At 33.6% G+C, this 12,494-nt stretch overlaps 1 long non-coding RNA gene across 1 annotated transcript; it reads left to right on the top strand.

Moving 5' to 3' along the window:
• The first annotated feature begins 6,841 nt into the window (after nt 1–6,841).
• LOC133878899 (uncharacterized) lies at nt 6,842–11,989 on the top strand. The gene is made up of 2 exons (XR_009902022.1): nt 6,842–7,506; nt 10,548–11,989. It is a non-coding gene; the product is annotated as an uncharacterized LOC133878899 (long non-coding RNA).
• The last annotated feature ends 505 nt before the right edge of the window (nt 11,990–12,494 follow it).

Here is a 12,494-nt window from a genome sequence, read left to right as displayed (position 1 = left end):
CTACAGTTTGTGGCAGCATCCTCTTTTTACTCAAATTCCGTTGTTCATTTCTGGCATTCTTCAGCTGATATTCTAAATTGAATCAACCTAGCTACGTACCTGGTAAAAAGAACAAGGAAAGTTGAAAGAATAAATCTGAATTTTTGATGCATGCATGGAAGAAGAAAATAAATTATATTAGAGTTATTGGTAGATCAGACAAAATCCATTTGCAAAGTCTTTAATTTCTGCTTTTGAGAGATGCATGCATGAGTTGTGGTGTAAGTCTATGGGTTATTCAGCCTTGGTAGGGATGTAATCGAGCCGAGTCGAGTCGAGTTTGAAGATTTCAAGACTGACTCATTTATGAATCGAGCCTAAATAGTCGAGCTTGAATTCGAGCCGAGCTATAAATTGCATGTTCAAGCTCGGCTCGTTTAAAACTCGGGCGAGCTCGAGCTCAAGCTCGAGTTCGTTGAAAATGACATTCGAGCTGAGCCGGGTTATTGAACAAGCTCGGCTCAATTAGAGCTCGATGTAGACTATTAAATTTTTCAATGAGTAATCAAAGCAGAATTCAAGCCCAAGTTTATGAACAGCCTCTATGCATTTATTAATAACAAAAATATATAATGTGTAACTATATAAGGTATATTATAAAATATAGTACATAACTATAGTTTATAAGTAACAAATTAACAATATGTTATTATATATAAGTAGAGAGTATAAACTATGGTATATGTATAACGTGAACAAATAGTAAGTCTAATATATTCTATATAACTAAGTAACTAAAATATAAGTATAATATATAACTATTGTTAACTATGTGTGATGTGATATATGTGTTTATATATATATATGCTAACTATTTAATATTGTTATATTGTTATATACTAACTATTAATAACTTAATATGTTAATTTAACATACTAAATATTGTTATCAAAGTATTATAATTAATATGTAATACTATATATATTATACTATATTTACTATTTACTAATATATATGTAAGATATGAACGAGCTAACGAGTTGAACTAACGAGCCGGGCGAGCGATCCAGTCGAGCTTTTAAACGAGCTGAGCTCGCGAGCCCCTATCGAGTTTTGTCGAGCGAGTCGGGTATGTATCACTTACTAATCGAGCGGGTTTCTACAGTAACGATCGAGTTTCTACAGTATCGAGCTCGAGTTCGGATCGGGTTAAACCGAGCGGGTATCGAGCGGGCTGTCGAACGGACTGGTTTATTTACATCCCTAAGCCTTGGATAACTAAACTCAATTAAACTTCAGTTGTGGCATTTTTGTTTCTCTGGTTTTATTTACATATTTTTGCCTATCTATATATCATCAAATGAACCCTTGTATGATGCATTCTATATAGGCCTAAAATAACTCTATGAATTTAAATGCAAATTAAACGTACATTTAACTCCACATCTTTATCGATTCATATGGATTATTCCTTTCTTCTTCTTCTGTTAATCTTTTATTGAGTGGGAAGTTGTTGAAAACAATTGGTGCAACTACAAATTCCTTTTAAATAAGAGTTGGAAAGTACACTTTAGCCTCTTGAACTATTATCACATTTGCGCTTATACCTTCAAACTTTAAAAAGTGACATCGAGACCTTTTATACTACCACCGTGTGTCAAATTAAACACCCCATTAGTATTTATAGTCAAAATAAGCCACACATGACTTGTTTTGCATTTCTCTCTTCAAAATACCTTAAAAAAATAAAAATTTGCACAAAAATTAATTCTCTTAAAAAAAAAAAAAAAACTAAAAATACCATGGGATGCCAGAACCACCTCTCCTTTTGTTGGGGTGGTTAGGCCCCCATCTTTTTCATTTTGGGGGTACCCAGCACCACCCCTTTTTTCATTTTGGGGGGCTAGTGTTTTGGCCTTTAGGGATCCAACCCCTAGGTCTTGTTTATTTTATTTTATTTTATATTTTTAAATTCAATTTTCTTTATTTTTTCTATAATTTTTTTTTGTTTGTTTATTGTTTTCATAATTTTAAGGACATTTAGTTAAAAAGAATAAAAAGTCGTCACATGCAACCCAAATAACTACTTTTCCATTTATTTTAACTCCAATTTCAAACAAAGTGTTTAATTTAATAAATGGTGGTAGGGATGTAATCGAGCCAAGTCTAGTCGAGTTTGAAGATTTCAAGACTGGCTCGTTTATGAGTCGAGCCTAAATAGTCGAGCTATAAATTGCATCGCATGTTCAAGCTCGACTCGTTTAAAACTCGGGCGAGCTCGAGCTCAAGCTCGAGTTCGTTGAAAATGACATTCGAGTCGAGCCGGATTACTCAACAAGCTCGGCTCAACTAGAGCTTGATGTAGACTATTAAATTTTTTAATGAGTGATAAAAGCAGAATTCAAGCCCAAGTTTATGAATAATCTCTATGCATTTATTAATAATATAAATATATAATATGTAACTATATAAGGCATATTATAAAATATAGTACATAACTATAGTTTATAAGTAACAAATTAACAATATGTTATTATAAATAACTAGAGAGTATAAACTATAATATATGTATAATGTGAACAAATAGTAAGTCCAATATATTCTATATAACTAAGTAACTATAATATAAATATAATATATAACTATTGTTAACCATGTGTGAGATGTGATATATGCATTTATAAATATATATATATATATATATATATATACTTATATGCTAACTATTTAATATTGTTATATTATTATATACTAACTATTTATAACTTAATATGTTAATTTAACATACTACATATTGTTATCAAAGTATTATAATTAATATGTAATACTATATATATTATACAATATTTACTATTTTTACTAATATATATGTAAGATATGAATGAGCTAACGAGTCGGACTAACGAGCCGAGCGAGCTGTGCTCGCAATCCCTTATCGAGTTTTGTCGAGTGAGTCAGGTATGTATTACTTACTGATCGAGCGGGTTTCTATAATAACGATCGAGTTTTTATAGTATCGAGCTCAAGTTCAGATCGGGCTAAACCGAGCAAGTATCGAGCGGGTTGTCGAACGGACTGGTTTATTTACATCCCTAAATGGTGGTAGGGGGTGGGGGGGGGGGGGGGGGGGGGGGGTTTAAAATTTGGATTAGTAAGTGCAAATGTGATAATAACTGGGGGTTAAAAGTGTATTGTCATAGTGGAAGAATAATTTAGTGTTGTTGTTGTTTTTTTTTTTTTTTTAAAAAAAATAATAATAATTTTAAGGACATTTAGATTAAAAATAAAATAAAAAGTAGTCACATGCAACGCAAATGACTACTTTTCCATTTATTTTAACTCCAATTTCGAACAAAGTGCTTAATTTAATAAATGGTAGTAAAGGGGCAGGTGTAATACCCCGTATTTTAAGATATTGAATAAAATATCTTAAAATATGATTTATGACCTAATAATAAGGTAGAAAAATAAATATGAATATTTATGAAAATAAATATTCATTTATAAAGGAGCCTTTATAGTTTTAGTTTAATAAAAGTTTAAACAGACCTTAAACTTTGAAATTATGGAAAAAAGGGTCAAACAAACTCTGTTTTGGTCGATTCAAAAGCCAAAACACTCATCTCGAAGTCTTCTAGCTACCCTTCAAATTTTATAATTTTTGGACTCCATTTAGTACCCGAAAACATACATGAAAAATTATACCTCTGAATAGGACGAAAATTTAGCATGAGTAATAATGGGCCATTTTAATTCTCCAAGAACCCAGCCCCTAATCCAGCCCACGTTGAAGATACCCAGCCTTCACGTTAATACCTAGCTTCTAGTAATCACAAGAGAACCGGCCAGCAAACTAAGTTAGAAACTTAAGTCAAAACTCAATGTTAGTTTGTTGAAGATAAGAGATATTTTTACCAAGCTGAACCTTCTTCCACCCACGTGATTCATCTCCTCTAGCACATCAACTTGCTGCCCAAGCATGACTCTCAGCCATTGGATCAGTTTTATCCCAATTGGATCCAATCCGTTCATGGGTTCTATAAAAGGAAAGCTCCCCTCTTCACTTTCACGCATTCTTCTCTTATTCTCTCTGCAGAAATTCTGCAAAAACTCCTTCTCCCTCTGCTCATCTCTCTGGACAGCAACTTAATACTGTTCTTAGAGAGATTACACAGCAGAATTTCCATCTCTCTCAACTCTCACTCTCTCGGTTTTGTGCAAGGAGAAACTGGACAGCCACTTTCATCTCCATTTCTCTACTCTGTTTTCTGCAGAAACTCACCAAGCGCCCTCTCCCTTCACTTCTTTCTCTGTTACAGAAAAGGAGCAGAAACTCTCTCTTGATTCTCTTCCAAACCAGCAATGGGTCCAATCAAGTCAAACCTCCATCTTCTGCCAACCCACATCACCCGAACCCAAAACAGAGCAGGAAAACCCCTCCTTTCCCCTGGGTTGTGTGTGTTCGGCCTACCCATCTTGAGTGTGCGTGTGTGTGCTGGGATGGTGTGATAATAAGAGAATAAAGAAACAAGAAAAAGAAAAAAAAGAAAAAGGAAAGGGATCCTCTCCATCTCAGGTAGTCTCCCTCCCTAGTTCTCTTTCTCTCCCTATTTTCTGTTCTCTCGGGTTCAACCTGCAGTAAAGGAAGCATAAAAGAATAAAGAAGAAATAATTAAGAGGAAGAAACAAAAACAAAAGATAAAAGAGGAGTAGGATCGGTCAACTAAGGAAAAGGTAAAAAGTAGCAAAAGGCAAAGAAAAAGAAAAATATAAAATGTAATAAAATAAAGAGACTCTTTAATATCTCAAAATATCAGGTGAAGCTTTAATTTATTTTATAAATTTCTAATTTGTAAGTTTTGTTTTGATGTTTTGTGATTTTACGGTTCTTATTATTTTAAGTATCTAACATTTTAATGTTTGTTTTAAATCAGGTTCAAGCGGAGCATTTCATTAATAAATACATCGTTATAATGCCCGAATAAAAAGTCACTATTTTACAAAAGTGTCATTACGCCGTCCAAATATTTTAAAGTATTTTAAGCGTTATTAATACTAATGTCGTTATTCTGTTTGGATAAATAGATATTTAAAAGTCTTAATAAATGCCGTAAAAAATTATACATAAAAGATTAGTAATAAAATGTAATTGGACAAATTGTATATGTGGAGATCATTTTTAAATAGGAAAATTTATTAAGGATTAAAGGTCAAAAATTAGAATAGGATTAAAATGCATTTTTAGTGAATTATACTAATTCACTATTTACTTGTATTATATATGTATATTGCAGTGATTATATCTGTGAACGCTTTCCTGAAGCCAGAAGAATTACTGTGAATATTTCTTACTCACTGGGGATGATACTTGTGGTGGTTTTTGATTATATGTTGAAGTCTGCTTTATTTAATTGTATGCATATGGTTTGGCATTTGGTATGTTTAACATGCTCTGGTTGTAATTATGTATATGATGTTGTTTGCATGATTATACTGTGGTAAAGTTATGAGTTATAAATGGGTTAATAAAAAGACTGGAGGTTTAGGTACCAAGGCGTCAATGATTGAGAAGACCAACGGATGAACTGAGGTTTACGTACCAAGGCGTCAAGCAATTGACTAGACCAACGGGTAAACTGAAGTTTAGGTACCAAGGCATCAATACACTGATAAGATCGACGGATAAACTAATAGTTGAAGGAATAATAATAACAAATCCGGTGAGCATAGGCCACCAGTGGGAGCATAGGCCCCCTGAGAGATGTAATGAAGCACAGGATTCCATTAATGAACATTGAGCATAGGCTCATAATGAAAGAAGCATAGGCTTCAATCTAACGGAGCATAGGCTCATAATAAGTAAAGCATAGGCTTCAAATGGATAGAACATAGGTTCTTAGTCAAGTTAATGCAAGAAGTATAAAAGGTTGTGCATGTATTTATATTAATGCTGAATAAATTAAACAAGTAAGAAACTGAAAATAATGATAAATTTGTGATAACTTATTCTAATAAACGATTACAAATAGAAGAGTTGATTTAAGGAAGCGATTTTAACATAAAGTATTGAATAGACATAGTTTAAAGAATGATTTTAAAACAAAGAGTTGATTTAAAAATGAACTTATACAAATTTGTGTTAAGCCATAATGATTTTAGAGCATGATTTCGAACGAAATAATCATTTAAGTGCCGAAATTCAAAGTAATTTTGTGTGTTTAAGAATTATGTTTGCAAGTAAGCACATGTATTAGAAAGAGTTTCTAAAAGGACTATCCTTTAGTGTAATAGAATTTTAGTATACGCTCGGTTAAGTGTAATTTACTTAGAAATGTTTGTGTTATGATAATAAATTAGAGAATGGAGAATGTAAGAATAGGTATAACCCACCCTAAGTAATAGTTTGAAATATGAGTTTTGCAAAAGAGTTGCTTGCAAATTTCGAGGACGAAATTTTTATAAGGAGGGAAGGATGTAAAAGCCAAGAAAATAACAAATTAATAAATTATATTCATTAATTAGATGTGACCAATAGTTAGATTTTAAATGACAATATATTATGGAAATAAGATGAGTCTGAGATAAAGTAATGAAAGTTGGAATAATAAAATACCACTAATAAGTATTTGGGAGATAATAATAGTAATAATAATAATAATGAGCGTAGTGGAATAATTAATTAATTAATTACATTAGTGGAATGTAGTTAGATTAAATGTAAAGGTTAAATACCAATTATCAAATGAAAGAATTAATTTGTTGTGGGGTGCTACTATAATTTATAGAAAGTATGAGCATTTAAAATAAAGAAAATCCCACCCACTGCCACGTGTTGGCTTGTGGTTGGATGAGAGAAGATAAGATTATCTTATCTCCCTCACTTTTCAGCCACACACTCACTCACACGTCACTCTCTTCTTCTTCCTTTCCTTTTTCCTTTTTCTTTCCCTTTTCTTCTCCTTTCTCATGCCCACATAGCAGCCCTCACCCTTTCTTTTCTCTTCTTTCTTCTTTTTCTTCTAATCTTCTTGCTCCTCTGCTCTACCCGAACACAGAGAGAGATGAAACCGAGAGAGAGAGCCGAGTGATGGAGAGTGAGATTGGGAGAGAGAGATTCATCGGAGGAGGGAAATCCAACCGTTCAGAGGTCCGTTTTTCCGGTAGGTACTGTTGAGTTGTTGCAGGTGAGCCAAGAGGACCGTTTTCCGGCGAGCCCGTAACCCGAAGAGACTCGGAGACCCGAGCAACCGCCAGACCCGTGTGCGTAACCCGCTGTACCCGTGAGAACTTGATCCTCCATGATCGGCGGCTGGGGCTGAAATCTGGTGATTGAGGAGCTCCGGTAGAGTCCAGAAGCTTGAACCAGCGACCCGTGAGCCCAGAAAACACGAGAACCCGATGCAGCCGTGCAACCCGAGCAACCCATGACCCGTACCCATGAGACCCGGTTCTTCATAGCGATTTCCGGCGACTTTTCCGGCGGGAATTAGAGGCGATTTTAATGGGTTTTTGAGGAAAATCCCAAAGGTATATAGATCCTAAAATTTTGTAGATTAATTTGATTATTGTGAAATTAGGGTTTTATGATTTTGGGGGTTTTGTTCGGCCGTGTGTAATGCATGTGTTTTCTGGATTGTTACCATGAGCTTAGTATTTTCTGAGTTGGTATTTGCTGTTGATAGACTGCGTGTGTGTCGGATGTGTCCTTTGTTGTGGCCGGTTGTGAGTTGGCAGGGACTATTTGGGTGTTTTCTGGACTGTTGGCAGATTGGGAATTTGATGGGTTCACTGTAGTTGGCTGATTTGGGCTGAACATATGTATGCGAAATTGGTGATTTTGGTAGTGCTATTTTATGTTAAAATTCTAGAATAGGTGCTGAAATTTGGATTGGGTTCCAAGGAGATTGGAACCGATTGGGTTGAGTTATGCAAGGGTTTGGTTAACCTTTTGTTGTGGCTGTGTGTGTGTTGAAATAGTGGAATTGTGGTGTATTTTGTTGATTGGCCTAATATAGATGAAAGGTACTTGTTGAAAGGGTAGTTGATGGGTGGTTATTTAGGTGGTTGGCCGAATGGTGTTGGTGATAAATTGTTGAGTATTGTTGAAGTGTTAGCTTGTTGGTGTAGAATTGAAGTTTTAGTTTTAAAGTTAATGTATATAGGTCCTTTGTTATAGAACCAACTATGGATAGAAGTTAGAATTAGGGTTGTATGATATTGGTAAGACCAAGTGAGAAGAGAGCTAAAATGAAGTAAATAGTTTCACATAAATTGCAATAAGAGTTGTTAAATTAATAGGGTAAAGCAGATTAAGGCCTTATAGTCTAATCACCTAAGTATTTGTATATAATAAAAGGGGTAAACTATTAAGTGCAACGGTTAAGACTAGAAGAACAAGAGTTGTAAATTATCAAAATAATGTATGTATAAGTGAAGGAAATACATAAACATGATCCGAATTCATTTAGTAATGTAATTACATAACTAGGGTGTTTGTCTATGTATTATAAAATACCTAAATGGGTTATGAGGCTATGTTTAGCTTAATAAGCATTGTACGTATAAATGTGTACACATGAATATACATATGCATGTATATGAGTTAAGTATATATGATTAACTTAGTAAATAAGTCATAGGCCATCAAAAGATTAATAATGATAATGTGACTTAATAATCGTAAATAGGTAAAATAACCTCTAGGATATATATATATATATATATATATATATATATATATATATATATATATATATATATGACAAGAAGTTTAAGAAAGGATTAGGTATTAAACATAAGGTTAAAATATTTGATGAGTGCCAAATATTGTGTATTTGGACCCCTTGATTTGCACTAATTAGACCTTTGGCCTTGTTATTTTCTAATGTTTTGGTTAGTTTTTGTGTTTTCTGTTTCTGTAGGACAATAAGAGAGGAATGACAAATTTCATAAGGAAATGATTGGAAATTCGGAGATCCTGAAAAGTCGATCGATCGAACTTAAAATTCGATCGATCGAAACTTTACCCGAAGTCGATCGATCGAAATTTCCCAGAAACTGCTTTTGCAGAGCTCGCCAGAACGCCCAATCAGAAGCCAAAAAGCAGTCCTCCCTCTGATTTTCGCTGCAGAACACACTGGTTTCGTGTTTGTGGTTGTCTCTAGTAGCAGAGGAACCCTAGAGGAGGGTAGAGGAGTCATTTCTAGCCCTAGCTCTCTTCTATAAAAGCCATAGCCATGCCTCCTTGTTGGAGAGAGTAGAAGAGGAGAGAATGGAGTAGAATAGAGCAGAAAATCAGTAGATAGGTTTAATTTTGTGCATCTTGTAGTGTATTTCTGTAGTTTTATTTTCAGATACTTTCTCTTTGTAAAGCTTTTTCTTTCATTTCCATGGTTGTTCATCATTTTCTTGCGGTGTTCTTAGTCATGGAAGGCTAGTAACCTCAACTAGGGTTGAGGATGAAACCTTTCCATTGATGACACTCACAATCTTGCTGTACCACTTGCACATTTAATGATATATCATATTAGTTGTTCAAGTTCCATTCATTTAAAGCTTTATCTTTTGCAATGAATGTGGTTAGGGGTGGAAAGAGGATATTTTATGTGTTTTAACCGACGAATACATTGTTTTATCGGTTTGAATGATGATATCCATTGTGATTGAATGATACATTGGATGTTTTGATTTCAATTGGTACTCTTTGTGATTTGTCTATGTGTTGGATTCATTTAATGGTTCTCGGGTTTAAGGTTAAGAAACTTGAATGACACCCTAAGCTTAATGTTCTTTGGGTGTTCAAGTGGAAACCAAGAGTGTGAGTTGTAGGATTTGGTTTGGTGGATTCCTTAGCCTTAGTTCCTTTTAATTTGCATATTTCATTCCATCTCTTTTATTTAGTCTTTTGTTCTTGAATCACTTCTCAAACCTTTGGAACTAGGTTAAAATGTGGTTGATCAAGCAAGATACCAATATTTGACCATTTTCCTGTGGATTCGACCTCGCACTTGCACACACTATATTGCAAACGATTCGTGCGCTTGCGAGTACTATTTAAAACACACATCAATATCAATGCCATAAAATAGTAAATAGTCTAGATAATCTTATGACAACAAATATAAAATAGTGATATTATGTAAATACCTAAATAGACTCTAGTCAATTAGTAGTTGAATGATTTAGTATCTAATTCACCTATCTATGTATACAGTATTTATGTGTACCATCGAATTAGGTTCAAGCGTGTATATATATATATACATACGTATGCATGAATTCGAGTTAAATATATATTGTTAAGTTAGTAAATAATCAACAAGCTAATAAAATGATTATCAATGATAATATGATATAATAATAAAGAGTAGGCAAATAAATAGTAAATGCATATTAAAGATAATAAGCAAAATAAAATATGAACCTAAACTTAAATGATAACATAATAATAGTTTTGGATACTTAGCTAGATTCAAAAGTGGGTAACGTGACGTGAGAGCACGCGGGTAGTTAGGATGTCATATAGTATGAGATTCAATAGTATAGTCTAACGATACCAATGTTTGCAGGATTGTGTCTGGATTGGAGACTTTAATTGGTTCTCCAATGTAGAGGTCAAGTACTTAGAATACAGGAGAAAATGTTGAAGTCATGAGTTCAATGCAGCCAAGGTGAGTATTTTACTCACTGAGAAGTATTATTTTCATATATGATGAATTGCAAAATATATATTGTTTTTACAAACTTGAACCAACTGTATATTAATTATGAACTGTTTTGGATGATTTGAGTACTTTTGAGTATTGAAATTATGATGATGTTTTGAAGTTTGAATATGATATGTGGAGTTTAAATGAATGGAGTCACTGTATGTTATGGTTTGGAGTTTTGAAAACTATGATTGTAATAGAACACGAATATGATTTTAAAGGGAGTTAAGTTATGCAAATTGTTTAAGAAATGACATGTTGAATTGTTTATGTTTTTATAAAGAAAGCATGTGTTAAAGACATAATTCATGAAACGAAATGTATATTGTTTTAAGGCATGATGCATATGCATATGAACGCTAAACGTGCATCGAAGTGAGGTTCATAGCCCACGGGAAACAATGCTTGGATTAATTTCCATGATGCTTGGATTAATTTCCATGATGCTTGGGGTAACACCCATGATGCTTGGATTAATTTCCATGATGCTTGGATTAATTTCCATGATGTGCATTGCATGATCATTTATAGCATTGTTTTGATGAGTGTGATGTTTTTATGTTATGAGTAGTTTTGTTAGACATATTAGTATGCATAAGAGTCTCAATGGGAAAGAACTTGTGTATATTTCTATCGGATGGCTGCATGATTTAAATGTCATTGTTTTCTAAATCTCATTGAAACAAAAGTAATATAGTAGGTGAGGATGAATTTAGTTTTCAATAATAAAACTTTTACGTATAAGCTCAGCTGCGTAGTATGCTTTTAATGCTTTTTAATAATCAGTGTTTGCTATATCAGCTATGGGGGTTTTCAAATAAAAGGTTATAAATTGGTGGTTGTTATAGTGTACGCATGACTAGAAAATGAAAGTTGGTTCTTTGCGAAAAACTCAGTGAATAGTATACCTCTGAGGTCTTAGTGTATTTATTTATGCCAAGACGGTGGGCTCATAATTTCACCTATACGGATGTGGCAAACCCCCACAACCGTATAAATGTTCATTTGGCTGCAGGTACTCCGGTTGTAGGGGAGAGTGTTGTTGATGTGCACTTGGGATAATATGACCGAAGCTCGCCGCGACGGTCGTAATGGTTGGACCACAATTGTCCACTATTTTATAGGTTCTGTTTATGGCTTGTGACGCTTTGGTCACTTGTTATTGTATAAGCCATTCATGTTGTTTAATTATTATGTTGATAAGATTTAAACATATAGATGTTAAATGGCTCGGTATTGTAAATAACTTGTAAGAGATGTATAAGCTATGATTTCCGCTATTCAAGTTTATGTTTCTGCTGCATAGTTAGTTATATGTTATACTCTGATTTACCAGGTGTATATATTATGAGATATATACCATATGTTGGCTTTGCGACACATCGTCGTGCCACTGTGAGGACTCGTTTATGTTTGTATAAAAGAAAAATAACGGGTCATCACAACTAGTGCCATCGAGGAAATTCGTTTGAGCATTCAAAACAATGAAAGACCCCAAAGCAATCAAGTAAAAACCACAAGATCAGGTATGTTGTTCCCTAAACTGTTTTTTCCCTAAGTGTTGGCTTGCAACAGTAAGAACAATATTTTTGACAACTTCATATTTTCTCATGTGATAATTACTTAAATGATAAAACCATGACTTGCCTTCATTAGAAAAACAATAATCCAATAACTATTTTTCTGTTAGTGTTGGCAATCTCAATGCAGAAATTACTTTGTCCATAAAGTAAACAAGAATTATGACATATCTCGAGAGAAAAAAATAAATTAAAAATTAATGATTTATTTAATATCTGAAAAAAA

This window comes from Alnus glutinosa, chromosome 10, assembly GCF_958979055.1.
Source record: "Alnus glutinosa chromosome 10, dhAlnGlut1.1, whole genome shotgun sequence".
Classification (NCBI taxonomy): Eukaryota; Viridiplantae; Streptophyta; class Magnoliopsida; order Fagales; family Betulaceae; genus Alnus; species Alnus glutinosa.
Note: the sequence above shows the minus strand (reverse complement) of the source record. Positions and strands in the feature narration are given on the sequence as shown.